The sequence below is a fragment of the Pseudorca crassidens genome, chromosome 10 (assembly GCF_039906515.1).
Source record: "Pseudorca crassidens isolate mPseCra1 chromosome 10, mPseCra1.hap1, whole genome shotgun sequence".
NCBI lineage: Eukaryota > Metazoa > Chordata > Mammalia > Artiodactyla > Delphinidae > Pseudorca > Pseudorca crassidens.
The window spans coordinates 60,636,332-60,663,170 of NC_090305.1; the positions used below are offsets into that span (position 1 = coordinate 60,636,332).

A 26,839-nucleotide genomic window follows, 5' to 3' on the forward strand; every position below is an offset into this window, starting at 1 on the left:
AAGCCCCCTTTTCTCACTCAAATTGGCCACGCGTGACAACCGGGGAGCGAATTATTTTCCGCTGCTCTTTAGCAGAGATCATGTCTGCCCAGCTTTATCTGGGCCACAAAACCTGCTTTGTAACAAAGGATCCTGACCTTTATGTTGAAAAGGAGCAACAATTATTGTCCCTAAGCCCTGGGACCATCAGCATTTTTGAGGAGAAAAAAAGAGAACCAAGAAAAAGCAAATTTCCTGAGAAGTGAGTAAGGACATATGGGGACTTCTCACTTGAGACAAGAGAAAAACTTGCATCTTTTCCACTGACAAAGTGACTGCTGTTTGCTTTGGGCCGTCAGGAATGGACCGTGTGTAGTACGAAATGTAATACCGATCCATCTGCTGGGATCCTTTTCCTCGTCTTCTTTTGTCAACTGTGTGACGTTAACAACACCACATGACATTGGCGTCATGCATCAAACACATGCCTGATGGTCTCCAAACAATATATCCAGAGAGAAATAGAGCATTACAACCCAAAAAAGGAAACAGGAGAGGAAAGAGAGCTCTGCCCACCGGCCTCCCCCGCCCCAAACTGTCGCTGATCAGTAAGATTCCCCTAAAGGCACTGGACAGCACAGAGCAAAGATGGAGAAAAGCAGACAAAGCCTTCTGCATTCTGGGAAAAGGAAACACCAACAGTGGAAAGAAACTGCTAGCAGAATTGTGAAAGCATCGCTTTAAGCCATAGCTTCCCTTCACTGATGTCCTTTCTCCAGGTCCAGGCATCCAGTCTGTAGGAGTCAATAGCCTGCTATGTTGCACAGTCGGTCCTCTGTAATGCGGCCTCCCCGTCCTCAATCCCACATTCAGGGGGTGAGGAACCTGCGGATATGGAGGGCCCCAGTCCTACATCATTTTACAGAAGGGACTTGAGCATCTATAGAGTGTGATGTCCGCAGGGTCCTGGAACCAATCCCCCATGGATACTGAGGGATGACTGTACTTTTTGTTTTTAATTCCTAAATGATGGGACGTTTAAGTTCGTGTCTGCAGGAATGTTTAGGGAACAAACCTCCAACTGTGTATCAATGCACCAGATACAGAAGTCTTTAAGGTAGGCGGGACTGGGGGTTTCTGCCCCATAACCTGCGTGCTAAGAGAGGGGAAACATGACTCCCATCTGACATAACCCCGTTTGGATGGCTAACCAGAGAGCACACGCTACTTGGGGCAAAGGTAACTAGCTTTGCTATAAAGATGTCATAAAGATGACTGAACAGGACTGGATGGCTGGGTGATGATGAACCATTTAGGGCCACTGTAAAACCACTGGGCATCGCAGGGCTCCTTCCATCTTCCAGGGACCATGGGCAAAGTGCCCATCCGATGCTGCACCTCCCTCCTCTGTGCGCTCCCCGACCCTTCATTCTGCTCCATGACCCCGGCCCTCCCCGCCCTCCCTGCCCTTTCCTACCGACGCAAGCGCCACGCCCGACAGGGAGTTGTCACTTCCCTCCTCCTGGCCGTCCTTGCTTCCTGCTGACGTCTGCAGGCTGGTGTTCCGTGTTCCGGATGCCAAGGGCTTTTCCTCTGACCCGGTGAACCTGCCGGGCAATGCCTTTCCAGGCAGCGGGTGGGGAACACCTTTGAGTCACTTCGAGAAAGAGGAGACTGGGGGTGAAAGGACACGGTTTCTAAGCATGTGGCTGGAGGCAGAGCTGGGGCGTGTGTGCACACTCGCGCCTTTCACTGAGGCATGAGGGAAACCAAGCCAGGGCTTCGCTGGCTGGTTCCCGTGCCAACTCCCCCACTCCCGAGTCCAACAACAGCTGGGAGGAAGGGGCTTCCTCAGACCCCCAGCTGCCCTCTCCCAACTTATCTGGACCCAGCAGACTCCAAGGCGTCCCACTGTGAACTTCACCCACCTCGTCATCTTTAAAATGTCAGTAAGCCCCTTGATCTGGGCTTGAGCAAAGGTAACTTTTTTTTTTTTTTCGGTATGCGGGCCTCTCGCTGTTGTGGCCTCTCCCATTGTGGAGCACAGGCTCCGGACGCGCAGGCTCAGCGGCCATGGCTCACGGGCCCAGCCGCTCCGCGGCGTGTGGGATCTTCCCGGACCGGGGCACGAACCCGTGTCCCCTGCATTGGCGGGCAGACTCCCAACCACTGCACCGCCAGGGAAACCCAAAGGTAACATTTTAAAGAAGTGACACACCTGAAAGAAGTGACTCACACTCGAAGGGAAAGACGCTCCCTGTCCCTCCCACCCCCAATCCCCAGCCCTGGTACATAGACCTGACAGACACAGGGGTAAAGAGAAGGGTGGGACTCCCCCCAGATCTTTCCTTGATCTGTCCTAAGCAGCAGGAGACCCTAGTGGGCAGGGCTGGGACTCCAGGGCCAGACCCCTCCTGCCTGCATCTCGGCTCTGCCAGTGGCATGTTCCGGGACCCTGGGCAAGTCATTTAACCTCCCAGTGCCTCCAATTATTTTCTGAAAAATATAAGTAACTTACCTGCCATGTGGGGTTGTCAAGAAGATCCAATGAGTTCAAGCATACAGAGCATTTGGACACGCCTGGCCACTGTAGGCACTCCACAACTTGCCTTAAACACAGAAAGAAGACGATCGTGTTCTAAGAAAGGTCAAGGAACTCTACCACGTTCTTAACGTTACTTCTCTGTATTGACTATTTACTCTGAAAATGATGACATGGAAGGAAAGAAAGGGCAACTCGGTTTCTTTTCCCTTCAGTCCTCCCTTACTCATCCGTAAGATGAAGGCGGAGGATGTTGGTCAAAAGTCTGTATATCGAGAAGTGAAATAAGAACAGTTCTATGCAGCATTTCCACTGTTCTGGTAGCGATGAACTAGAGATGAACATACGAGTTAGGAAATACGATTTGTGTCACTTTGGTGATTCCACATCTGAGTTAAAAGCTCTTCTATGTGCATTTAAAACTGTCCTTGTATAATCTAGAGATGAAGGGTAAAGATCGTGCTAGTAAATAATATTTATTTATCTATTTATACTTGGAACAGTACTACATAGCAAATAAAAAATACTATGACAAATCAGAGAGAGGCCACCAAAGAAAAGGAGAAGGCCTTATATTTTAGTACCTTTAACGACACTTTTCCTGCTTTTTTGAACAAGGAGCCCCCCATTTTCATTTTGTAAATTACGTAGCGGGCCGTGCCCACAGGCCGACTGCTTGGTGCTCTTCTCACCTCTCATTCAGCCTCATTTCTTTTACAGCCGGGAGAGTTTAAAGGGAGGGGCTGGGGAGGCAGAGGAGAGCTGCTGAGGTATTTTCAGCTGGGGCCTGACTTCCCAGGGGCACTTAAATCCCCCGGAGGCTCCTTTAAGGACCCTTGGCAACCTGTGGTCAGTGCTGTCACCAGCTGAGAGGATGGCATGGCCTCCCCCCTCCCCAACCATCCAGTGTTTGCCAGATGTCAGATCTGAAAGGCAGTTCCAGCCAGAGGAAGATGATACCCGCATCATGAAGGTGGGAGTTGCCAGCCAGGACTCAGGCCCGAGGACCGGCCTGGTGCTTTGCTTTAAATGGCTGAAGCAGAGCAGGGTTGTTATTTCTCTTCCTGGGATCAAAATCAGACAGATCTCCTATTTGGCTTACCAGGCAATAAGTGGATAACGCCAGTGAATGTCAGTGCAAATTACAGCTCCAGACTCCTGTCGGCAGCCTTGTGCTGCTTCTTGTCACTTTAATGCAAAGAGACAGCATGGAGCTGATAAGAAGCCAGAGGGTGGGGGACTGGAGAGGCCGGCTCTGTCGGGGACAGGAAAAATGCATGGTGGAGAGACTCAGACAGTAAAAACCCACAGCCATGATCTCCTTGACTGCCTGCTGGAAAGGGGGCATTGAGGGTGTGAGGTGCCTGGACAGCGCCTCTTAGGTTTTTACAAACTGAGCACCTACCTCATCTATTCATTTACCCACCCACCCACCCACCCATCCATCCACCCATCCTCCTCTGTTAATGAGAGCCCGACTGGGCCTCTTGACACACTGGGATTCTGAGGGACTCATGGGGTCTCCATCTTGATCAGCGTGCGGCCAGTTTCCTGGGGTTGATTCTAAGAAGAAGTTTGAAGAACTGCTGGGAGGAAACACCTCTCTTTCTAGCAAAAAAAAAAAAAAAAAAAAAAAAAAAGGGTGCTTTAGGGCCTTTAAATTTGTCTAAAACAGCCCAGGGACTGCTCAAAAACTCCAGTTTTCCTCAATTAAATTGCATTTTCTAAGGTGGTGGGTGTTACTGTTCCAGAGACCCCCTCAGCTGAGAGACAAGCTCTTCCTTCCAGCCGGCTGCAGAAAGAAGTCTCACATTTTAGGGTGCCAGGATTTGAGTGTGTCCATCTGTCTTGAAGCCTGCAAGGGTCAGCTCCCATTAATATGCAGCTACACTGTATCTCTGCCCACATCACACATTTGAGGAACTGATGCAGTCCAAACGAGAAGCCAGGTCTTCCTACAGCTGTGCTGGCAAGCTAGTATCTAAGGAATTAGAAAAGGGGCCAAGAAAGTAACTATAGGAGATACCCATCTTGCATAGCTTCATAAGTTCCTCGATGACTGTTCTCTCTCTCAGCTGCTGTCCCACCTGCCCCTGGAAGCCCTTCACCTTGAACGCAGATGAAATCCCTCACCATAGGGCACGGAATCTGGCTTCATGGGCCATCATCAGGGGCTGGATAATGCAAGGGAGCTCACTCCCCTTGGGGTGAATGTTAACCTAGGAGGTAGAAGGTAGGAGCAGGGCAGATAAATTCCTCCGCCTTCCGTTCTCCTGTGAATGACACTGGATCGTGAGTCCTTCTTGCAGCCTTTCTAGAGAAGCTCCGTACTGAGTAAACCTGGTGTCCCCTCACTGCTCAGGGGAGTTCACGGTGAAACAAGGCCACCACGGTGACATGGTACATGGCATCACGTGACTCCTTGTCTCACTTCCTTGTTTCCACCTCCATCGCCCTGGGTTTGCACCTTCTAACCAAGTCATTAGAACCTTAATCCTTGCTCAGGGTCAGCTTTCTGGACCACGGCAGTAAATAATAATACTTGTTCAACACCTGCTATGTGCCCACAGGTACTGTGAGGACATTCAAAACTGATTACGGAACTTAGGAAAGTCATTCAGGATAGCAGGACCTGTATCCCATGGTCACCCAGAAAATCATATGCAGAGTGGGAGTGAAATTGTTGAAACTGAGTAAAAAATGGCTGGTGAAAAAAAGAAGGAAAAGAGTAGGGGGGGTGAGTTTAGTGAAGACAGGGTGGCATCAGATCTGCGGGGGACAAATGAAGAAAAGAGGGGCTTCTGTATTCCTTGAGACTTTTGATCAAGATTCCAGGCCCCCAACTTGGTCTCCAAACTGGGAAAGATGTCCGTTTTGGAGATTTCACTTATGCAATGAGTTAGGGTTTTCTTCACAGCAGAAGTAATGAGAGAGTGAAGGAGGGACAGCTTTCAGTACCAGTGTACTAGTTATCTATTGCTGCGTAACAAATTACCGCAAAACTGAGAGGTCTGAAACAACAGTATGCATTGTCAGGGTTTTGATTTTAGCCATTGTTGTGTGTGTGTGGCGGCATCTCATTGTGGTTTTGCCTTGCCTTTTCCTCACGGGTGGCAATGTGAAGCACCTTTTCATATACTTATTCCCATTTGGATATCTTTTTTGTGAAATGCGTGGTCGAATCTTCTGCCCATTTTTTCCTGCTGGATTGCTGGTATTTTTATCAATTTAAGGCCATGAGTTACATATCCTAGATAAGAGCCTTTTGTCAGATAAATAAATGGCAAATGTTTATCCCCTCGAAAAAAAAAAAAACCAAACCCAACAGTAAACAATTAGTATCTGTCACAGCCTCTGTGGGTCAGGAACTCGGGAGCAGCCTGGCTGTGTGGATGGGGCTCCAATCTCTCATGAAGTTAAGGTCAGATGTTGGCTGGGCTGCAGTCAGATGAAGGTCTGACTGGAGCTGGGGGATCTGACTCCAAGATGGTTTGTTCACACGGTTGCTGGCAGGAGGCCTTAGTTCCTCTCCATGAGGACCTCTCCTGAGGCGCTGCTCGAGTGTTCTCATGACATGGCGGCTGGGGATCCAAGAGACCAAAGCAGAAGCCACAATGCCCTTTATGACTTTGCTTCAGAAGTCACACACTGTTCTCTGCCACCTACGCTACTGATCACACAGGGAGTCCTGATTCAAGGCAGGGAGAGCATATTCAAGGGCACGGGGACTCGTAGGTGAGGACCCTGTAGGGAGGAAGAGCGTTTTTGGAGACTGGACCGTAACAGCATCCTGGAACATCAGAGCTGAGAGAGTTCTTAGAGATCATCTGTTTCAACATGCTCATTCAATAGCTGAGGAAAACAAAGGTCAGCAACATTAAGTAACTCACCCCAGGTCACTCAGTGAATCATCTGTTCACACTAAACAGTGCCTGCAGGAAGCCCATTTTACGAAGCCGTGTGAGAATCGCAGCCCGTGGTCAACCTGGGTCACTACACTGATCAAGACAGTCAGAGGTGATGCTTTAAATAAGAGCTGCTGAATGAATCCAGTGCAAAGCTGATGACAGCAGTTCATTCATTCATTCATAATATATTTATTGAGTGCTTTCTTGAAGCCTGGCACTGTTCTGGGCACTGGTGAACAGGTAAGCAAAGACATGCTTCTGCTCTCATGAACCTTACAGCGTAGGGAAGACAAACATTGGGTAGCCTCACAAATAATGGAAATATTACAACCATGGCAAGTACTTTGAAGAGGAGGTTGAAGCACTGTGTGAACACAGAATACTGAGTTTGTTTCAACCAGGGAGGCATCTCCAAAGAAGTGATGATTCAGTTATCACTTGACAGCCTGAAAGTGAGTTCCACTAACAATGAGATGATGATTTTTGTTCACAATTTATTTGTTTTTCAGCTATTGTATTTTCCACCTCCAGATGTTCCATTTGGGGTTTTTTTATGTCTTCTATTTCTCTCATAATTGAGTTTGTGTTTTCCTTTAACATCCTTGAATATATTTATAAGATTTATCACAGCAATTTTAATATCCTTGCCTGCTAGTTCCATCATCTCTGCCATTTCTGGGCATATTTCTGTTTTATTTTACTCCCAGTTATAAGTCATATTTTCCTGCTGTTTTGCACGCCTGGTAATTTTCTATTCGATGCTAGGTAACAGTATTAGGTATCAGATTTTGTTTTATTCCTTGAGAGAGTGTTGGACTTTGCCCTGGCACACAGTTACTTGGAAACAGTTTAATCTTTTCAGGGCTTGCTTTTAAACTTTGTTATGCTATGCTATGCTTTCTTATGCTTTAGTCTAGGACTAATTTAGCCCTATGATTAAGGCAATACCCTTCTGGAACACAACCCATGCGTTACAGGGTCTGCACTTCGGCTGATGAAAATACCAACGTTTTCTAGCCCTGTAAGAACTCCAGGAATTGTTCCAGCTGCTCCTTTTATGGGGCTCTTTTTTCTGCCTCAAGAAACTTTTTCACATGCAGGTGATGATCAGATATCAAAGACAAGGTTTCTAACCTGACAATGTCTGGAGTTTTTCTCTGTGTGTAGAACTCCCTTCACTCTGGCATTCTGCCCTGAAAACGTGAACTTCCTTGGTCTCCCACAACTCTGAACTCTGTCTCCTCAAGTCCACAAGCCCACCATCTGGGTTCTCTCCAGACAGTGAGCTGGTGCCACTGCAAGACCCATCTTGCTTATTTTCTTTCACCTTGACTGTTGTCCAATGTTGAAATTGTTGTCTCATATATTTTTTCTGGTTTTCTAGTTGTTTAAGGAGGGGTATATATCTAGTCCCTGTTACTGCATCATGGCATGTGTTTTCTTTGACTTTTTAAACAGCTTTATTGAAGCATTATATATATATATACATTTAAAGTATAAAATGGACAAGTCTTGATGTATACACATGAAACTATCACCACATTCAAGACAATAGACATATCCATCACTCCAAAAGTTTCTTCTTGCCCCTTTTGCAATCTGTCCTTCTGGTTCCCTGGACCCTTCCTCCCAGACAACCACTGACCTGCTTTTAGTCATGACAGATTAGTTTGCATGTTCTAAAGTTTTATATAAATTCCTTTTTGTCTGGCTCCTTTCAATCAGCATAATTATTTTGATTCATGCACCTTGTTGGTTGTATCACTAGTTTCTCCCTTTTTCATTGCTGAGTAGTATTCCATTGTATGGATATACCACAATCTGTTTGGTTATTTTGTTTATACCATATTTACTTATTCATTATTGATGGACATTTTGATTGTTTCAATTTTAGCTATTACAAACAAAGCTCTTATGAACATTTATGTAAAAGTCTTTATATAGACACGTGCCTTCTTTTTTCTTGGATAAGTAATTAGGGATAGAACGTATAATAGGCGTATGTATAACTCTTAAAGAAACTGTTTTCTAATGGCATTTGTTTTAAAGCCAGTTTTTGTTTTGTTTTGTTTGTTTGTGGATCCATGTGGTGGTGTGGTAAATCTGAGGTGTTTGGATGTAAATGTTCGACTTTTCTTATGCTGAAGCATTGAGCAACTGTCATATTGATTAACCTCAGCTCTCACCAGTTTGGAAAGTAGACCTTCACCACAAGGTGGAAAAATAAGAGAAAAGAATATGAGGGGCTCCCAGCCTGGCTGACAGCAGTGCAAAAAGAGACAGAACTCTTGGATTTTTTTTGCTTTGAGGCATTTAAATGGAAATTGAAGTGAAATTTGCTCTTTTTGGATAGCTCATCTGTTTCTTGTGATTTTTGAAAATATAAAATGTTGGAGAACTTAGGTCAGAGCTGTTTTTTTTGAAGTTTTGAGCTATTTCCTTGATGTTGGGGCTTTGAAGCTCCTGTCTGTGAATAAATTCAGCCGTTGTTTCACCTTTCCCTGCTGAACAATGCCAGTGAGTTAGAAGGAGATATCCAGTAGGGATAAGTAGCTTTTCTTTGATCCACATACAAATCGAGCTCCATTTAGCCAACAGAGGAATGGGATTCACAAATGCCTGTGTGGCTCTGAATCAGGCGTCATATTTAATAGAATGGGCAGCGGCAGTGCGATCTATCTCCACTGCCTCCTTCCCCCTTCCCCAATGCCCAGCACAGATGGAGTCTCTTAAAGGAGCTTCCTTATGGCAGTCAATATTTTTTATACTTCTGCTAACATCTCACACAATTTGAGATGCCTGGCACTTGGCAATATTATGTTAGCACAGAGACCCTTGAAAGCCGCATGATGCCTGGGGAGGTGGGGAGGAATACGGTGTGGGGAGAATGCCCAGTCACCCTTCAGCCTCCTCTGTCATCCTAACAGTGCAGAAGCAATTAGAGATCAGATATCCAGGGCCCTCATGTACTGCTGGACCTGCTGACAGTCTCAGAGCAGGTGACAGCTTCTCTGGAGAGGGCGTCACCACTCCCTCAGGAACAGCCTGCCTCTGACTCTGTGGCCGGCTTGGCTCACAACGCAGCTGGAGGACATTCGTGTCCATATTCATAAATGACCTGGGACAGAAATGCTCAATGATCCCCTCATGGCCTTTTCTTAACTGGCCCTTTAAATCTTCAGCTGTGTGATGTGGGCTGCAGCCGGGAAAGGGGCTCTATTGATTATTCTGTTTCCCATTGTTGAGTTTAGGCTTTATTCTTAATAATGATGCTGCTTCCTGTTTTGTTATGTGGGGCTCCACCTCCCACCTTCCCGTCCGCAAACATAATCTGGGTAACTTTTTGGCACTGAGCCCTCTGGCCTGTGGCCACCCCATCGATGCTGGCTGTGGCTCTGTCTGTGCCTCGAGACAGGGGCTACTCACACTAGCCTGGGGCCGAGCCTCTCCACCTGGGCACCCAGCGGACTCTCAATGCTGATCGATACAGATGAAAAGTTAGACACCGGGCACAGCTGACAGTGATGTCACAACTGATGGCAGTTTGGAGAAAGGAAGGCCAGCCCCACCAAGCATCCTGGTTCTCTGGCAGGTGACAGGCAGAGGACTAAGGCATCTCCTTCTTGGCTTCCTCTTCCTTAGGGATACTGGTCATGCTGGGGAAATAAACATGCAATTGATTTTGTTGCCTCCAAACCCTTGGTACCGTGGCTGAATGGCTGCGGTTGTCATGGCAGCGAGCAACATTTTTATTATGATCTATGGCCTTCTCCTCTCCCCTGGGAAATGTCTGACATGATTCTGGTTCTCCACGCTGGTTCTGTTCCTTGCCTTTTTGGGATGGATGCTTCCTCCTTGCCTCTGATTGGGGAGAATTTCTATTGGTTTGGAGGGACTGGCTGATGTGTGGGAAAGATGGGGGCAGGCTGAGAAAAGAGAATCAGAGGAGGGACAACATTTTTTGTGTGAAGTGGGGAGATTGGAGCAAGGGGACAAATGGTCACTGGGTGACAGAGGAGGAAGGGAAAAGGGAACAAGAAGGGAGATGGGCACAGAGAGAAGCAGAGAGGGACAGAGGGAGGAGGGGCACACAGCAGGGAGGACACCCTGCCCTCCGGAAGCCCCTCGCTCACACATGCAGACCCGCTCCTACAGCTGTCAGAGCTCCTCCCGTGTCCCCGCCCCCACAGGCTTGTTCAATGTCCTCCACCCTCTACAAGCCCCTAAGCCTCTGGTGGGCAGCACAGCCTTCTCCTCAGTCCCCAGCCCACCAGCTCCACCACGTGCCTCATAATATCAGGCAATTCAATGCCGAATGAATTAATGCATGGATGGACATTCAAATGGTTTTTAAGATTGAAATAATTGAATGAGGCTTTGGGGGACTGATGAATGGGAATCTAGATCCCTAGAGACAGATGGTCAAACTCACCTGCCAGTTTGTGGGTTTGTGCTGAGAAATGCAGTTTCGAAGAAGAGTGGAGATAGATAGATATTATATTGGTTGGTCAGAGGGTGATCCTCTTTGAGAGAAATTCCCCCAATTTTGGGCACCTGCCTGAGGCTGCTCTTCTGATGCGCCGATTATGGTGCAAGTAAAGCAGGTGTCATTGGCCAACGTGGCAGGTCGGCTTCCCCAGTGTCTTCACCTCCAAGCATCCCCACCCTGAGATGCCTCAGGATCCTGCCCTACAGGATGGGGAACGAGACTCGGAGAAAGTGGTTTCTTATCCCAGTTGTAGGGTGGCGTCAGATGATGGCTGTGACCGCATTTGGAAAGGTGTAAAGCCATGTCCCTACTATGGTCCCAGGGCACATCTTGAAGTAGAAATCCTGACTGTTCTGGGCACAGGCCCTTCTTGCAGGCTCCTTGGAGAGGAGTGACAACAAGGACGGGTGAAATGAGAAAGGAGAGGGGAGAATGCCTCTTGGTTTGCCTCCTGGGAATGCTCCATATAAAAGGCTGGACCTTGTGTTCCTTCTGATATGGTCAGAGCTGTGCATAGTCTCATGCCTGAGCCCAATCCTAGGAGGAAGAAAAGGTTTACAGTGGAAAATACCAGCTTATGTCCAGTGCTGGCAGTGGCCAATCTATGGGAACAAACGGGCAAACAGGGAGACTGACCCATGGTGACCAAACTCACAGGGGAGTGATGGATAAACCCTAATGCTACTTATTTGTGCAGCATTTTTCAAGTTCTTTGGAATCTGAAAATCTGCCCTGGTAAATAAACCTTCTGTATGACTAATCACGTGACATTGTCTAGTAAAAGAAAAATGGTCCATTAAGCCTTGTTCCCAAGAAAGGCAGGAAATGGGGCAGGAAAAGCTTGTTGTCCTTTCCACTTATTTATTCTTGCTTTTTGACTCAAGCAAGGGAAACTGATTAGAGGAAAAAATAAATTTCCACTAAATGTAACCCTAATATTTTCCTTTTGAATGTAACCCAGATTATTAGCTACCTCCCCCCACCTGGTGGAGATCCAGGTAAAGCTGGCTTGAGCCATCAGATTCATGACCTTTAGAAACCTAGAGCCACCCCCCAAGATTTCTGCACATCCTTAGGGGGCTCACGTGCTCATGGCTTCTTCTGTCTTCCCATGCCCTGCCCTGACGTTTGCTTCTATGTGTGTGGTCCTTATTTTGTGCTGTTACATGCCGCAACTCTTGTCAAATATATCAAGATTCTCTCTCACACAAAATATCTGTGAGCTGAGCAGAATTTGCCAACTATTTCAGTAGTGAATGGACTAGAAGGGGAGAATGAGAACAGATTTCTGTCACAGAAACACAAGTTCAAAATCCAACAAGAGAGCATCTCTGATCCCCAAGTGGCCTCTGGCCACCACACACTGACACTTCCCTGCTCTCTCCCACCTCTCTCCATCTTGCCCTTTCCCCTGCTCCTTCTTCTTTCCTTTATTCTCTCCCAGACTCTCCTAGTAGTTAAAGAAATGCCTCCCACATTTTTTTTTTTTTTTTTTTTTTTTTGGTATGGCAGAGTGGCTTCAACTTCAAGACCTCACATTCTACCCCAAGTATTTATTAAGGTCTTTTTTCCAAACAAAGGTAGTTCCCCTGCCCAAGAGGCACTCCCATACTGCTAGGATAACAGGGTTGTTGCCTCTCCTTTCCTAGACATATCCTACTGTGCTTCTCCATCTCAGTTTCCTCTAAGAAATCCAGGGGTTTAGCTATAATTGGCTCATCCCAAACGCTACTCCTTTTAGGAAAGTCCACAGACCATACTCCTGTTTGTTACTTCCTGGCTGTTTGTGGGAGAAACCAGCTGTGGTATCTTGGACAAAATACTTAAACTCTCTAAGCCTCCTTGGGGAAGGAAATGACAGGTAACATACAAAGCTACTGGAAAGATCCAAGTAACATGATGTATATGAAAATGCTTTGTCAGCCACAGAGCCCAGTGAAATTTATGCTTGTTTACTCATGAATGCCAAGCGAGGCATCCATTGGCTGTCCGAGTGTTTATGTATCTTCCTTTCTTGGTGACAGCAGCTTGACTACTGCACTAGTCCAAACACCCTGGGGCCTCTTTCTCATGTACAGCCAGAGGCTATGTAGTTGGTGCACATAAAGAACACCTGATGAGGGACTTCCTGGTGGTGCAGTGGTTAAGAATCCGCCTGCCAATGCAGGGGACACGGGTTCGATCTCTGATCCGGGAAGATCCCACATGCTGCGGAGCAACTAAGCCCATGCGCCACAACTACTGAGCCTGTGCTCTAGAGCCCATGAGACACAACTGAGCTCACGCACCGCAATTACTGAAGCCCGCATGCCTAGAGCCTGTGCTCCGCAGCAGGAGAGGCCACCGCAATGAGAAGCCCACACACCATAACAAAGAGTAGCCCCCGCTTGCCACAACTAGAGAGAAAGCCCGTATGCAGCAACGAAGACCCAATGCAGCCAAAAAATTTTTTTTTAAAAAAATTAAAAATAAATAAATAAATAATAAGTGGGGGGGAGAAAAAGAGCACCTGATGAGTAGAGAACTAGCCATCCTGCAAGAGGTGGAGCATCTAAGGCTATGGAAAGTCTCTATTTGAGGGACAAAGAAATGCCCACATGTCTACACACAATCTTTGCCTCTGAGCCCCTTATCATTTACAGCAAGCACTACTTAAAAACAACAACAACTAATCCTCTACTTCTACTTCATTCCACAAACAATATATTTACTGTAGATTATTAGAAGTAGTGGTTGGAGAGAGAGAGACTTACCTGCAGCCCCCCACCCAGAGAAAACCACTATAATGTTTTAATGTTGAGGAAGCCTCATTTTGTGTCTGTGTGTACTTGCTGTGAATTTCTCCATGACATTTTGGTGCACAGTAGATCAGACTTCTTTTATTTTTCCCATAAATTAAAACTATGTCAGTCACCCACCTTTTAGATCCATTCACTCATTCAACAGATATTAACTGAATGCTTACGATGTGCCAGACACTCTTCCAGGTGCGGGGGAAATAGCAGTGAGAGAACAAACGTCTCTGCCCTTGTCCAGCTGACATTCTAATCGGGGGAGACAGACGATAAACAAACAAGAAAAATAGTACGACAGCTGGGGATAAACGCCATGAAAATATCACAGCAGGGAAAGGGCTTTGGGAGTGTTAGGCAGGCTGAAATTTTAAATGGGGTGATCAGGGAAAGTCTGAAAGCAACAGCCTGAAGGAGACAAAGAACTGAGCCATCTGGAGACCATAGGGAAGTGTGTTCCAGCAGAGGGAACAGCACGTGCAAAAGCCCTGGGGCAGGAGTGTGCCAGGTATATGCTGGGAACAACAGGGAGGTCAGTGTGACTGGAAGAGAGTGTCAGCATAGATGGGGTGTAGAAGATGAGATAGGGAGGTCACGGAGCCTGAACGTGCAGGGCCTTGAGGGCCAGCGAAAGGATCGGGCTGTCCTCTGATTAGTGATGGGACACTACTAGGAGATTCGAGCAGAGCAGTTAGTTACACAGTCTGACTGAACATTGAGGATAAACTACAGGCGGGCAAAGGTAGGAGCAAGGGACCTGTGATGAGGCTATTGCAATAATCCAAGAGAGAGATGCTAGTTATCTGGACCAGCAGGATAAGGGAGGTGGTGAGGTGAGAGGGCGTCTTGATGTATTTGAAGATGGAACTGAAATGTGAGATGGGGGAGTTGCTTTCACTCCCTTTCTTACAGTATAGTATTGCTTGTTTTGAAAAAGGGGCCCAGAATGTTGAGGTGTTTGAGGGGGGCCCAGAGAATAGCACTCCCTTTCTTACTTCCTCACTTGAGTCCTGATCCAATTGAGAAATAAACAAAAGTATAGTAAGGCAGATGGAGACGAGAAGGTCACTGATACAGAGAAGACTGATGTTGGAGAGGTGTGTACTGGCTACACGTCCTTCCAAATACTGAATCCCAGAATAAGGCATCTCACTCACCGCATCATAACCAAGAGGTCTGTCCTGTGAGATTTACCACATGGGAGAGCAGACCCAAGAGGGTTTGGGCGATTCCCACCCAGCTTCTCCTCCCAAACTCACAATCTGATTAAGCCCCTCCCTCCAGGGAGGGTGACAAGGATGGGGTAGCTGGAGGGATGGAGAGAGTGCAGGGGTGTCATACCAGGGGCGCTGCCTCCACTTGGATGGAAGCGTCTTGGGGAAATAAGCTATCCCCACCCCCAGTCCCCCACCAGCACACCTTCTGAAAGACAAAAGGCCCCTTTAGACCCCTTGGAAGTGGGGATTCACTCTTCCAGTGGTGAGCGAGGGGGCCCTGCACAGTTCTCGTCAGGATGATGAAACACCAAACATCATGGCATGTGTAGACACTGCTGTGCAGAGAGAGGAGTGTGCGTGCGCGCGCACGCACACACACACACACACACACACACACACACAGGATCATGCCATGCGATCACAGCATATTTTACAACTGCTCCTTTCACTTGATAATATATCTGGACTCTGCTTTCAGTAAATATACTTTTTTTTTTTTTTTTTTTGCGGTATGCGGGCCTGTCACTGCTGTGGACTCTCCCGTTGCGGAGCACAGGCTCTGGACACGCAGGCTCAGCGGCCATGGCTCACCCGGACCGGGGCACGAACCCATGTCCCCTGCATCGGCAGGCGGACTCCCAACCACTGCGCCACCAGGGAAGCCCTCAGTAAACATACTTTTACAAAATCATTTTAACGGCCAAATATCACTCCACTGTGTGGTATACCCATCTTTTGGTAACCAACCTCCTATTGTCGGTCATCTGGCTTGTTTCCAATCCTTGGCTACTATTAAAAACAAATAAATAATTAAAATAAAAATGGTCTAAACCTTCTTGTAGCTAAATTGGTTCACGTGCTTGATTCCTAAAGCTAAATTCCTGACATTGGAATCGCTGGGTTAAAAGGCAGGCAATGTTTTTAACACTGTGGTTACAGTTTGCAAAATTCTGCAAGTCCAGGATGCAAAGGACAAAAAGAATGGACAAAAGAACCAGTTTCCCTTGTAGGCTGTGGGCTCCCACACTGGACCTCCTGTGTCCCCCACAGGCCCTTGCACTGTGCAGGGCATGCTAGAACTTCAGATCATTGTGTGTGGGCCGGTGGGCTGAAGAGAAGCAATGGGAAGGGATGGTAGGTCTGGGCCTTCTGTACGTGACGAAGGCAAGTGCATTTTCAAGGGTGAGCAGGGGCCTCTCCTGGTTGGTAGAGCTGACATGGTGGGTCCCACGCCAGCCGCCCATGCTCTCCCTCTGTGCCCGAGCGGATCTAAAATCAGAAAAGGAACATCTTCTGGCTTCGTTTGTCATGAGATTCTCCCAGATGACCCGCTCCCAGAACAGCTATCTGTGGGCTCAAGGACACACATGGCCTTTGCTTTGTCCCCAAGTCTGTGCCTGGAACCTGGACCCTTGTGTGCCATTTTCACACTCAACAATTCCTGGAATGCTTATGCCTCTTTGAATGGCATCTCTGAACAGTTGTTTAGTTCACGGGCTAATATTTTCCACGCAGCACCTCCAAAGAAAATCTGAGTGCACACAGCCCCACGGAAAGAGCTGACTGCCGATACTCCCAGTTGCAGGAAGTTTTTCTGGTGGCTGAGACTAAAAGCTGCAGAAGGATTTTCAGTTTCTCGGGGAAAGAACTGAGGGAGGGTCTCACCGTGCCCAGGGAAGGCGGCCCCCCAGAACAGGGAGGTGGGCTCCACAAAGCAAAGCCTCCCAGAGCATGGTGGAGAGCTTAGGGTAAAAACAGGCCTCTGTTCAAAGCCCAGTGCCGCTGCCCTCACTGTGGGAGTGTGGGCAGGTTACCTGACCTCCCTGTGCCTCAATGTCCTTAGCTGAAAATGAAGGGAGCAGAGTTCAGCGTCCAGGGTTGTGTAAGGATCTAACTGAGGAAATGTGCATATAAATTACAGGGTAAGTGCCCCCAAAGCAGTAGATGGTACTCTAGCATCAATACCACCAAGTGGAGACAATAGGATCCCAAAGAAATGGATTAAAGAAACCACTGGACAGGGGAGGGGATGGGGAAAGTTAGGGGTATGGGATTAACAGATACAAACTACTATGTATAAATGATAAGCATCAAGGATATATTGATGGGAATTATAGCCATTATCTTGTCATAACTTTTAATGGAGTATAATCTGTAAAACTACGGAGTCACTATATACCTGAAACCAATGCAACATTGTAAATCAACTATACTTCAATAAAAAAGGACCACTGGACATCTCTAACATCGTTATGTCCCAAGGGTGCAGCACACAGTCAGCACTCGGTAAATATTTGAGGAATTTGATGAATGAATACGTGCTAGACCACGTCAGCCATGTAGGCAGCAACAACGGTGAGAAGCTGGTCCCTGGAGAAGCTAAGAAAACTTCCATGACGATAACACTATTATTAATAAAAGTAGCAGAGGATTATATAACACTCAGGTGCCTGACACTATACCTTAGATCACCCTTGCAAGGTGGTGCTTCACCTCCATTTACAGAGGAGGACACTGAGACACAGGTCACATAACTAACTGAGTCACAGGTCACAGTCAGAGGGCAGAGCAGCGTCCACGTCTGGATCCTGGGGCAGGGGGACAGCAGGCTGGGGACTCTCCTGGCTTGGCGAAGGTGGCTGGGGGCAAGGAGAGTGAACTCAGCTCAGGGTGGAAGGCAAGGAGGACCAGGGCTCAGAGACATGGCCCCTGCCCACCCAGGAAGGGCAGGATAGGCTGTGACCACAGAGACAGGTGATGGAAGAGAAGAAAACCAGGAGGAGCCTGTTTCATCTCCGAGCTGTACACTGAGAGGGTATGTTTACTCACAGTGGGCCAGGGCCAGTTCTCGGGGTTTCACATGTACTAACTCAGTCCTCCCAGCCTGATGGATCGTGAGCTCCCAGGTTTGCTCGGCGGGCTGCTGTTCGTCCGCATCACTTTTGTCACCCAGGTGATTAATTTTAGCTAGAATAACAACACACAGCTATTCAGAAGAGCTCTGTTATTGACATTCCTATTGCAAACAGATGGCATGCCTGTTACAAAGCTCCAGCCCTTTTTCTTTTTCCTGTATCTCTCTTTCTTTCCTCTTTACCCCTTTTCTTTCTTCCCAAAGCCTTAGAATATAACTTTGTTCACAGGAAGTTTCTTAGGGGCATTTTTATCACCTCTACCTGAGGACAAACAGGAAAAATACCAGGACCAACACAGTCCTCCCAACATGGCCAAAGATGCTTGGATGGGGGACCCGCAGGGAGGGTGGGGTTGCTGAGCCCCACGTTGGGGGAGTGAAGCCACTTGCTCCCCAATTTGCTGAGACTACGGCCGTGAGGGCCCCGTCCGAGCCTTGGCCAGCTCCTAGGATGTGGCCAGACTTGTCAGCTGGGGTGTCTGCCAACCATCCTCAGCATATGCCCCAGGCACCCAGGAGAGAGAGACTGGCCAATTGGGAGCAGTAGGATGGGCAGGGCCCCAGAGCTGCCAGCGTTTGAGGCTCCCTGGAGAATTGGCCTGTTCTAGAGTCATGACCTTTGACAGTGACTGACTCTGTATCCGGGTCTTCAACCTTATTTCACAGGGAGGACTCGCCACACTTAGGCTCCACAGTGTCCCTTCCCAGAGCATTCTGGGCTGAAGGCCCTGCCTCCCTCCCTCCCCTGCTCTATCCCTGGTCCTGGTTGAAGCAGATGGGAGGGGTCCACAAGGGAACAACTTGGGTGTTTGAATCTCATCCCCTCTGTCTCTGCGTGAGTGTCCAAAGGACTTTTCTGAGCCATAAAGGGACCACTTGTGGCTCAGCATTCCCAAAGAAGTTCTTCCTTCATCTCAATACTCTGCTCGGAAACCTGGAGCCTTTCAGCAGCAAAAAATAAGCTACTGTGTGTGAGGTCCGGCTGTGCTGCCCTTCCCCGTCAAGAAGCTGGTGGCTGGCCCTTTCCTGAGTTACGTGGCCTCTCCCAGCCTCTGTGTCCACCTCTGGTGTTGGGGCTCCTTGGGTTTTGTCCCAGGTGTCTAGCTTACAGTCGAGCTTCTCAGAGTGGTCCCCACACCAGCAGCAGCAGCAACATCATCACCTTGGAGCTTGGTGGAAATGCAGATTCCCAGGTCTTCACCCACATCTGCTAAGTCAGGATCTGCACTTTGATGAGACCTTGGTTGATCAGTATGCAATGGAAGTTTCAGGAGCCTTGGCCTGCACCTGACCATTTTCAATTCTGGCTTCATGTTAGGATCGCCTGGGGAGACTATGCAGCGTACCAGTGCCAAATCCGGGGTGGCAGAGGGCAGAGCCTGGGAATCTGTAGTTTTCCAAAGCTGCCCCGTGATTCTGATATGCAGCCACCGGTACAGATGAAGGGGCAGTGATGGGATCTATCTGCAGCTTCCTTAAACACCCCCTCCTGCCTCCCCCTGGGGCAACAGAACCAGAACTTCCTTCCCATCCCTTTGTACCACTCACTCTTGCCTTCCTTTAGTCCTCCATCTCTTGAGTTGTTTTTCCTTCTGTTCCGGGCAGACTTAGGAGAATCTCCTTGGATTTGGGGCTTGCTCTGCCCATCAGCTCTGGCCAGACTCGGGCCACCCTCCCCGGAAGCTCCACCTTGGTCTGACCTAAGTGCTCCCAGCTGTGGAACATCTTGACAAGCCTGACTCCCGCCCAGCAAAAAGCAAATCTGCCCGAAGTTCAGCCTGTGGGCGTGACCAGTGACCAGCAATGCCGCCACCCACACAGCCCCACACTGACCTCGCTCTCAGGCTGACTCTTTCTGGTCTCCATCTGGGACAAAGAGGTGGCAGTGAGGTCCTTCCAGGGCCTGACCCACCCTCGAAAGAACCCCTTGAGGCTTTCAAACCCTTCGGGGAAATAAGGTCACACAGAAACAAAAAGCAAGCTTGCTGAGGACCAAGAAAAGGCCCTTTCCTACCTTCTTTCTCTGTCTGAAAACAATGCGGGAGCTGGACAAGCCAATCCCAGAGCCTTTCATTGTTCGAATCAAGGTCAAAGCCAGCACGTGAGCCAGAGGCAAGTATGGGAGCCCTGAGGGGGTGCATGACAGGGTCCAGCCTTGGGTTACGAAGAGGAGGGCCCAGGATGAGGCCTGGGGAGGATGAACCCAAGCCCTGTGGCCTGTCTGTATGTGTCACGGCCTCATCACATCAGCCAACATTTGCAGGTTCCCCCTGGATCTGATCAAATCAGACCTATCTCTGCACGGGGTGCCTCCTCTGCCCCAGCCCAAGTCTCCCCACCATCTGGGAAACTCTTCCACAGCTTGTGTTTCTCTCCTGAGCTTTCCCATCCCTGAGCCCCCGGAGGCAGGAGAAAGGCAGTCATTTCTTCGGCTGCTAAATACGTCTGTTTTGTTGTTTTGCAAGTAGACAGCGAGTTAAGACGTCATTTGCTGTAGCTTCTAGCTACCTTGCACTCCCACAGTTGGCTCCAGAAGGAGGGTTTTGAAGTCCTTGTTTCCCTAAGTTCTTTCTGTTCTCTCCTCTTCCTTTTCTGTCGCCCTCTTTCCTTCCACTCCAATCCCTTTCCTCCTGGAAGCCCAGCTCTGCCTCTTTCCTTACGCCACTGGATCGAAATGTTGGACTCTAGCCGCGGTGAGGAGCCCAGGTCTGGCAGGTGCAGGTCACACATCATCTGTGATCCAAGCGGCATCACTGGTATCCTGAGGGTGGTGGTCACCCAGAGACTCACTCAGGGCACCTGGAGACTCTGGACCAGGCAGACCAGGGCTAAATCTTCCTCAGCTGTTCCACGTTGAGCACCTAGTTTAACTTTAATGGGCTTCAGCTGCCTGGCCTGTAAAATGCACACTGACCATCAGCTCCTATGGTTGGTGCGGAGATTACGTGAGGTCACAGCCGTGAGGACCGGCCAGGCTAGGCGCTCCGTCACCCACGTGCTGTCCCCACACGCCTGCCTCCCCTATCGCTGTGCCTGGGACCTGTTCCCCCAGGAGGCGATTCAAAGATCAGGCAGGAAACAGAGAAGTGTTTCTGCTGGAATGCGTCCCTTCACGACTGGGCCCGCGGATACCAGCTCCTCTTCTAGCTTTGTACTCACGTTTCCGTTTCCTTGGTGTAACTTCTCTGGCCACACGCCCCACTGGGCCACCAACTGTCTGTGAGCGACAGAAAAGGCCCACCCACGGGGGCTTGGGGAGTACGAGTGAAGTGCGGCCAGGCTCCCCGCTCTTACTGCCAGGGCTGTGGTCGCATCAGGCAACCTAAGCAGGTGTCACGGATATAAATTCAGGCCTGGCGGGGGCTTCTGGGAGGAGGCGTGGCCTGATTCACATAACAGTGCTTGAAGCCAGGCCCAGGTGTGTTCAAGCCCTGGCCGCTAAACTCCATGACCTTGGGCAGAGTTATTTGTCCTCTCTGAGTCCTTATCTGTCAACTCTGCCAATAACCTCTTTCCTAAGGGATCACTGAAGGCATTGAAGGAGGTCACCTAAGACCTCTGACATAAAGCACGGTGCGATAAATCCCCCCCCCCCCCACAACACGATCTCCACAGCCTCACCAGGACACGTAATACAGCGCACTTGCAAAGCGCCCTGTGCCCCTTGTATACTTTCTCACATTGTATTCCCATCATGACCCTAGGAGGTAGGTTATGTTAGTGTCACACTCATCTTCCAGATAAGAAAACAGAAGCACGGGGAAGTTATGTAACTGGCTCAAGGTCAGCCAGCAAGGCAGAACTGGAAGCGACTGTCACAGTGACTGGTGGGCAACTTGATTTGCACGGTAAGTTTTCCCATGGAACTTTGGAGGGGGGATGTGAGTCCTACACCCCAAAGCGGACATGGCTCCAGAACCTTCCATGACCCCCTTGCCGAGGGAGCCCACAGGGAACACAGAAGAGTCAAATGAGGCCGACTACTCAGGGACTTTGCAGGTGCTGCCAGGTTCGTGGCCATCAGCTTCTGCTGGGTCTGCCTTCCTCCTCCTCGTTTCCTGGGCCAAACTTTATCAGGACGTCCCCTCTTCTCTGGAGCTCCTTCCAGCAAATCCATTAAAGGCAGGGACCAGGTGAGCAGAAACAGCCTGGATCTCAGAGATCTGGAGACTTCTAGCTACAAAGCATGAAGCATATTTACTTTGTCACCTGAAATTATTTTTGTTTCAAAGGCTTGATTTAGGAAGATCCAGATGTTCACCTGGTCTCCAATTGCTGAAGGAACATGTGTTTTAAAGGCCAGCTGTCGAAGTACATGCATTCTGCCCTTGCCATTCTGTGGAGGCCGCCTCTGGCCTTGACGTTAAACCAGTTACAGTTCTGTGCTGACGGCATACGTGGCCACGGCCAGGATTTCCCGTGCCTCCACCTCACCGTTTCCTCTCTGCCTCTGAGCTGGTCCCCTTCATTTCTCCCTTCCTCCCTCCCCACAACTTGCTCAGATCTGTGGGTAAATGTGCAGAAATGTTCTGGAAAGTGGGGACATTTAGGCTCCAGGCAGACAGGGGTTCATAGGCCAGCCCAACCATTTCTGGGCTCTACACACACAGGCAGTTTACCCGAGTGTCAGATGTCCACCTGGGAACTGTGAGATCACGTGAAGATAGTTTCGTTCGCAGCCTGGCGCAAGATAAAGGAGCAGTACATGGAATAAGGGGATAAGCCTTTTGCCCAAAGCTCAGTGTAGTGTGAGGTAAGGTGTGTCCTTAGCACTTGTGAAGGGCCTGCTTCCCCCTTGTCTCTCTCCACAGCCTCGGCCTCAGCCGTGGATTCCTCCTGCCCTCAGATCTCCCTCCGATATGGACAGGCCCCGCCACTCCACGGACGCTTCTGTGACTCCCTCCTACCCAAGTAAAACCCACCCGTGCCGGTCTCTGCACAGGGTTCAGCCGGACTGACGAACTAACCTTGGCTGACACTTTAACAGAGTGAGGTGACATCTGATCGAGGCCCGGCGACAATGCTTCAGGGATGCACAGGCTGCCACTCGCCCAGTATTTCCCAAACATCTGGACCAGGTGCTCGCTTCTGCCAGAGCTGCCAAGAACGATGCCCAACTCCCCAAAGGGGGACAGATGGTAACCTGTCTCGGCCCATGGCGGAAGGAAGATCTTTGAATTGGAGGTCACACCGCTTAGGTACCTGCTAGGCCAATCTGTGTGTCCATTATGCCTGCCTTCCCACAGCAAGCCGAGAGCCACGTGAAGGGACAGAAGGGCATCCCCTACAGCTGGTGCCCAGCTGAGGGTGAGGAGAGACGCTGCACCAGGGTCCAGAGATCAGGGCTTAGAGCTCACTCTGCTCATGACTCATGCACGACACAGGCAGCTCATTACCCGCTGTTGTGGCTAAAAGGCTGTAACAGCACCGGCCCCTCCCTGCCTCATAACGGTGACTCGGAGGATTAAGGAGGAAACGAGCGCTAAGCTTGGTGAATGCAGCTTTGTCCCCCCGCTGGTCCCTCTGATTAGTCCACAAAACCGATGGGAAATAGCAAAGGTCAACGTTCTCTTTATGGGAGGTTGAGGTCCTCACTGAGTGTGGTTCTGAGCTCCGTGTCTGTGTCACCCTCATCTGGGGTGAGGCCCTGGGGTCAGACAGAAAAGGGGGGTTAGAGGGAACATCGTCCAAGCTCTGGCCACGTGCCTGGGGCATTTCACATGGCAAGTCAGCTACCAAGGAATGCATCTTGCTGGGCCTTTTGGAAACTTCTAGTAGCAAAAACCACAGACTGAACAGTACCTGTCAAGGCTGGAGTGAGCAGGATGAAAGCTGTCTCTCCACGATGCTGGCTTTCAGCGCTGGCCCCCCTTGCTCTCCACTTATGTGATTTGGTTTTGTGGTCTCTCTCGGTGGAAAGCCTCTAGTACGCTAGTGGCTGAAGCCAGAGCCCTAGAAGGACAGGAGGAGGGAGAGAGGCAGATGGGGCGGCTGTGGCCCAGCTGCACGGAGCCAGCTAGGAGAGGCCACTTCCCTCCGTGCTGTGGCTTTTCCCACTCAAGATCTGGAGGTGCCTCGGTGAAAGGTCTAGATGGGATTAAACCAATTCTGCCAGCCCAAGAATATCGCTCGCCATCCAGCTGTACCAGGATTGAGTCATCCACCACTGCCGTCACTGATCTTCAACACACTCTGAAAGGAGTTCAGGGTGGAGATCAGGAATGAGGTGCTCTGGGCTCTGGGAAAACTGGCAGAACAGCCTTCGGTTAGATATTTTCAGGAGAAAATTTTATGAACACAAGCTCTTGCGTCTTCTCATACTTGGAAAAGCGCTAAAATCTTTAAGTAAGATGTCTATTCCCCGTGGCTAGCGGTAACCTTCTAGCGAGACGTGTGCTTGGTTGCAGGTACCCTTCTCCAAAATCACATATATGCTGACCACCCCTTCCCCCCTTCCGAACAGTTTCTCAGAGCCATCCGAGAGGCTGTGTCCTGGGCTACAGTCCTCGGTAAATCCCCAAATAAAACTGAAAGTCACGGCTCTCACGTGGTGTGTTTTTATTTCAGTCTACAATTCTCCCAAATAATCCAATGGGGGGTAGAGAAGATTCTTTCCAGTTTAATTTTGTGTGATAGATCAGCGGACCAGTACCAGTCTGCTGCCCGTTAGGAACCGGGCCACACAGGAGGTGAGCGAGCGAAGCTTCATCTGCCGCTCCCGGTCGCTCGCACTACCCCCTGAACCATCCTCCCCTGCCCTCCCACCCCATCTGTGGAAAAACTGTCTTCCAAGAAACCGGTCCCTGGTGCCAAAAAGGCTGGGGACCGCTGTGACAGATAATAATTCACACGGTTCAAAATCAAAATAATATAAATTAGATACAATGGGAAATCTCGCTCTACCTCTGCCCCAGTTCACTGATTCCTCCCACTATACCTGCTACTGTTATTAGTTTCTCATGTACCTTTCCCATATTCCTTTCTGTAAATTCAAACGTGTATTTTCACTCTGTCTTCTCCCTTAAGTGCACAAAAGTTTTAGCGTATGGTACATCCTGGTATCGGTCAGGGTCTCTGTAGGAAGCGAATGGCAGAGTCGAGCTGGATAAGTGAAGAAGAGTTAGTGAAAGGCTGCTGACAAAGGTGTGGTCGGCTGAGCGGGAAGGAATAGGAATGTGAAATTCGCCAGGGCTGGGGACCATGGAGAGCCTGCAGGGATGAGAGATAGGAGATGCTGGAAACCAGAGACTGAGAGACAGAGAGAGACAGCACTTTGTGGAGAGGCCTCAAGGTAGAGGGACAAGGTACCGCAATGCAGGGAAGGAGCCCGGGACTCAACACCTGCCCTCAGACGCCACTCATGCCCTGGATCTTCAGCAGGGCCCCCATCGGCCAACCCCCCTCAGGAGTCTGGGGCAAAGAGGCCTGTGTGTGTAGACGTTACAAGCCAGCCTCCCGAGACCCAGAGCAGGCTGAGAGGGGTGTGCGTGTCTCGCAGGGGGGCCCCCGCAGAACACGCAGGACACCCTGCCCCACCCCCGCCCCGGGACCTTGCTCCCCACATCACCGGACAGCTGATCCCAGAGAGCTTTCCACGTTATTTGCTGAGGTGGCTACTAGCATTGCTTGGTTCCACTTCCCCGCCAGCACTGCCACCAAACTTCTCAGCCGCTGCTGCCCAGCACCCCAGAGGGTATTACAACGCCCTGCGTAATGTGGCGAAGGGTCCCAGTGTCGGCCAGCCAGCTGGGGAGATCCTTCCCTTCAAAACCAAGTGAAAATCTTCAGCTGCCTTGCACCTCCCTGCCAGCAGCAGCTCAGGGCTCTTGGGGATCCTTCCAAGCATTTCTGGGTACCTGTCACGTCGTCCTTGCCTGACCCCTCGTCCGGCACCCTTGTTCCTCACTTTCCCTCCTCCCCTTGGGCTCTCAGGCCACTGCCTGGCACATCACCATCCCCACCCAGCCCTGCTGTCCAAGCAGGGACACGGCGTCCCCAGCCCCACACGGTCTGTCCTTGGGGTGCAGGGACAGCAGAGGAGTATCATGGCATAGATCAGTAACCCATTTAAAATTTATCAGCTGACCTCACTGCTGGCAAAACTCACTGCTGGCCCTGCCCCAGGGGCTTGGGGAGTCCTTCCTCAGCCACCTGTTCCCTGGTCTCTGGCTACTGTCGTGTTCCTGGGCTTCCCTCCCATCCTCTCTTCGTTTTCTCTGTCCCCTGAAACCCAGCCCCGGGCCACACTTGCCTGTCCTCTTCCTAGTCTGTTACTTTCTCTTCTCCTTTCTCACATGAAGCAGTTGAGCTCCCAGCTCCCGTTTGCCTCAAAGTCTCCTCCAGGTCTGGGTCCAATTACTCGCTCTCTCCAACCAAAGGGCTGTTCTCTCTCCAGCGGATTGCCACTGACTCAGTGCATCCGGTAGAAAGAGAATATGAACTCATACAATATGTGAAATTTTCCAGTGGCTACATTTAAGAAAAATTAAAAGAAACAGGTGAGATTAATTTTAATATGCTCTACTTAACCCAATATATCCAAAATATTATCAGTTCAACATTTACTCAGCATAAAATTATGTGTTATTTTAATTCCGGTAAATGACAAGCTATTTCAAATCCGGTGTGTATTTGGCACTTAACGGCACATCTCAATTCAGACTAACCACCTTTTGCACGCTCGGTAACCACACGGTTGGTGGTGACCATGCTGGGCAGACGAGCCCCAGAATACAGAAAGACCTGCGACCACCTTTTAAACAATAAGCAGATTCCACCACTTAGTGGGTACAATGGATTCCTAGAAATATAAGCACTGAATTACGTCTGAGATTTTCATAGCTGGTGCCAAGATGCCCTCTGGAAGCTGTCACAAATGACGTTCTTGAAATTGCTGACTTATCATGTCATCACCAACACTGGATATTAGGGTGGATGGATGTAAAGTATAATTTGCATTTCCCTGGTGATGTGTAAGACTAAGCTCTTTTCATCTGTT

General features: G+C 49.4%; 2 protein-coding genes and 1 long non-coding RNA gene across 3 annotated transcripts in view; 1 reads left to right on the forward strand and 2 right to left on the reverse strand.

The window, feature by feature from the left end:
- Positions 1–24,591, reverse strand: part of SNRK (SNF related kinase) — a 189,713-nt gene extending 165,122 nt beyond the window's left edge. The window contains exons 1-8 of the mRNA XM_067753883.1: positions 23,644–24,591; positions 22,809–23,488; positions 17,757–17,894; positions 10,862–11,455; positions 9,856–10,085; positions 3,624–3,776; positions 2,498–2,588; positions 1,457–1,600 (exon numbers count right to left, since the gene is read on the reverse strand). The gene's annotated coding sequence lies outside the window, so the exon portion shown is untranslated. The remainder of the gene's footprint in view (positions 1–1,456; positions 1,601–2,497; positions 2,589–3,623; positions 3,777–9,855; positions 10,086–10,861; positions 11,456–17,756; positions 17,895–22,808; positions 23,489–23,643) is intronic.
- Positions 21,284–24,379, forward strand: LOC137232277 (uncharacterized). Its single transcript, XR_010946944.1, has 2 exons — positions 21,284–21,689; positions 21,841–24,379. It is a non-coding gene; the product is annotated as an uncharacterized lncRNA (long non-coding RNA).
- An 824-nt stretch (positions 24,592–25,415) lies between the features above and the next one.
- The window catches only part of POMGNT2 (protein O-linked mannose N-acetylglucosaminyltransferase 2 (beta 1,4-)), a 51,823-nt gene continuing 50,399 nt past the window's right edge, over positions 25,416–26,839 (reverse strand). The window contains exon 4 of the transcript XR_010946939.1: positions 25,416–26,310. The gene's annotated coding sequence lies outside the window, so the exon portion shown is untranslated. The remainder of the gene's footprint in view (positions 26,311–26,839) is intronic.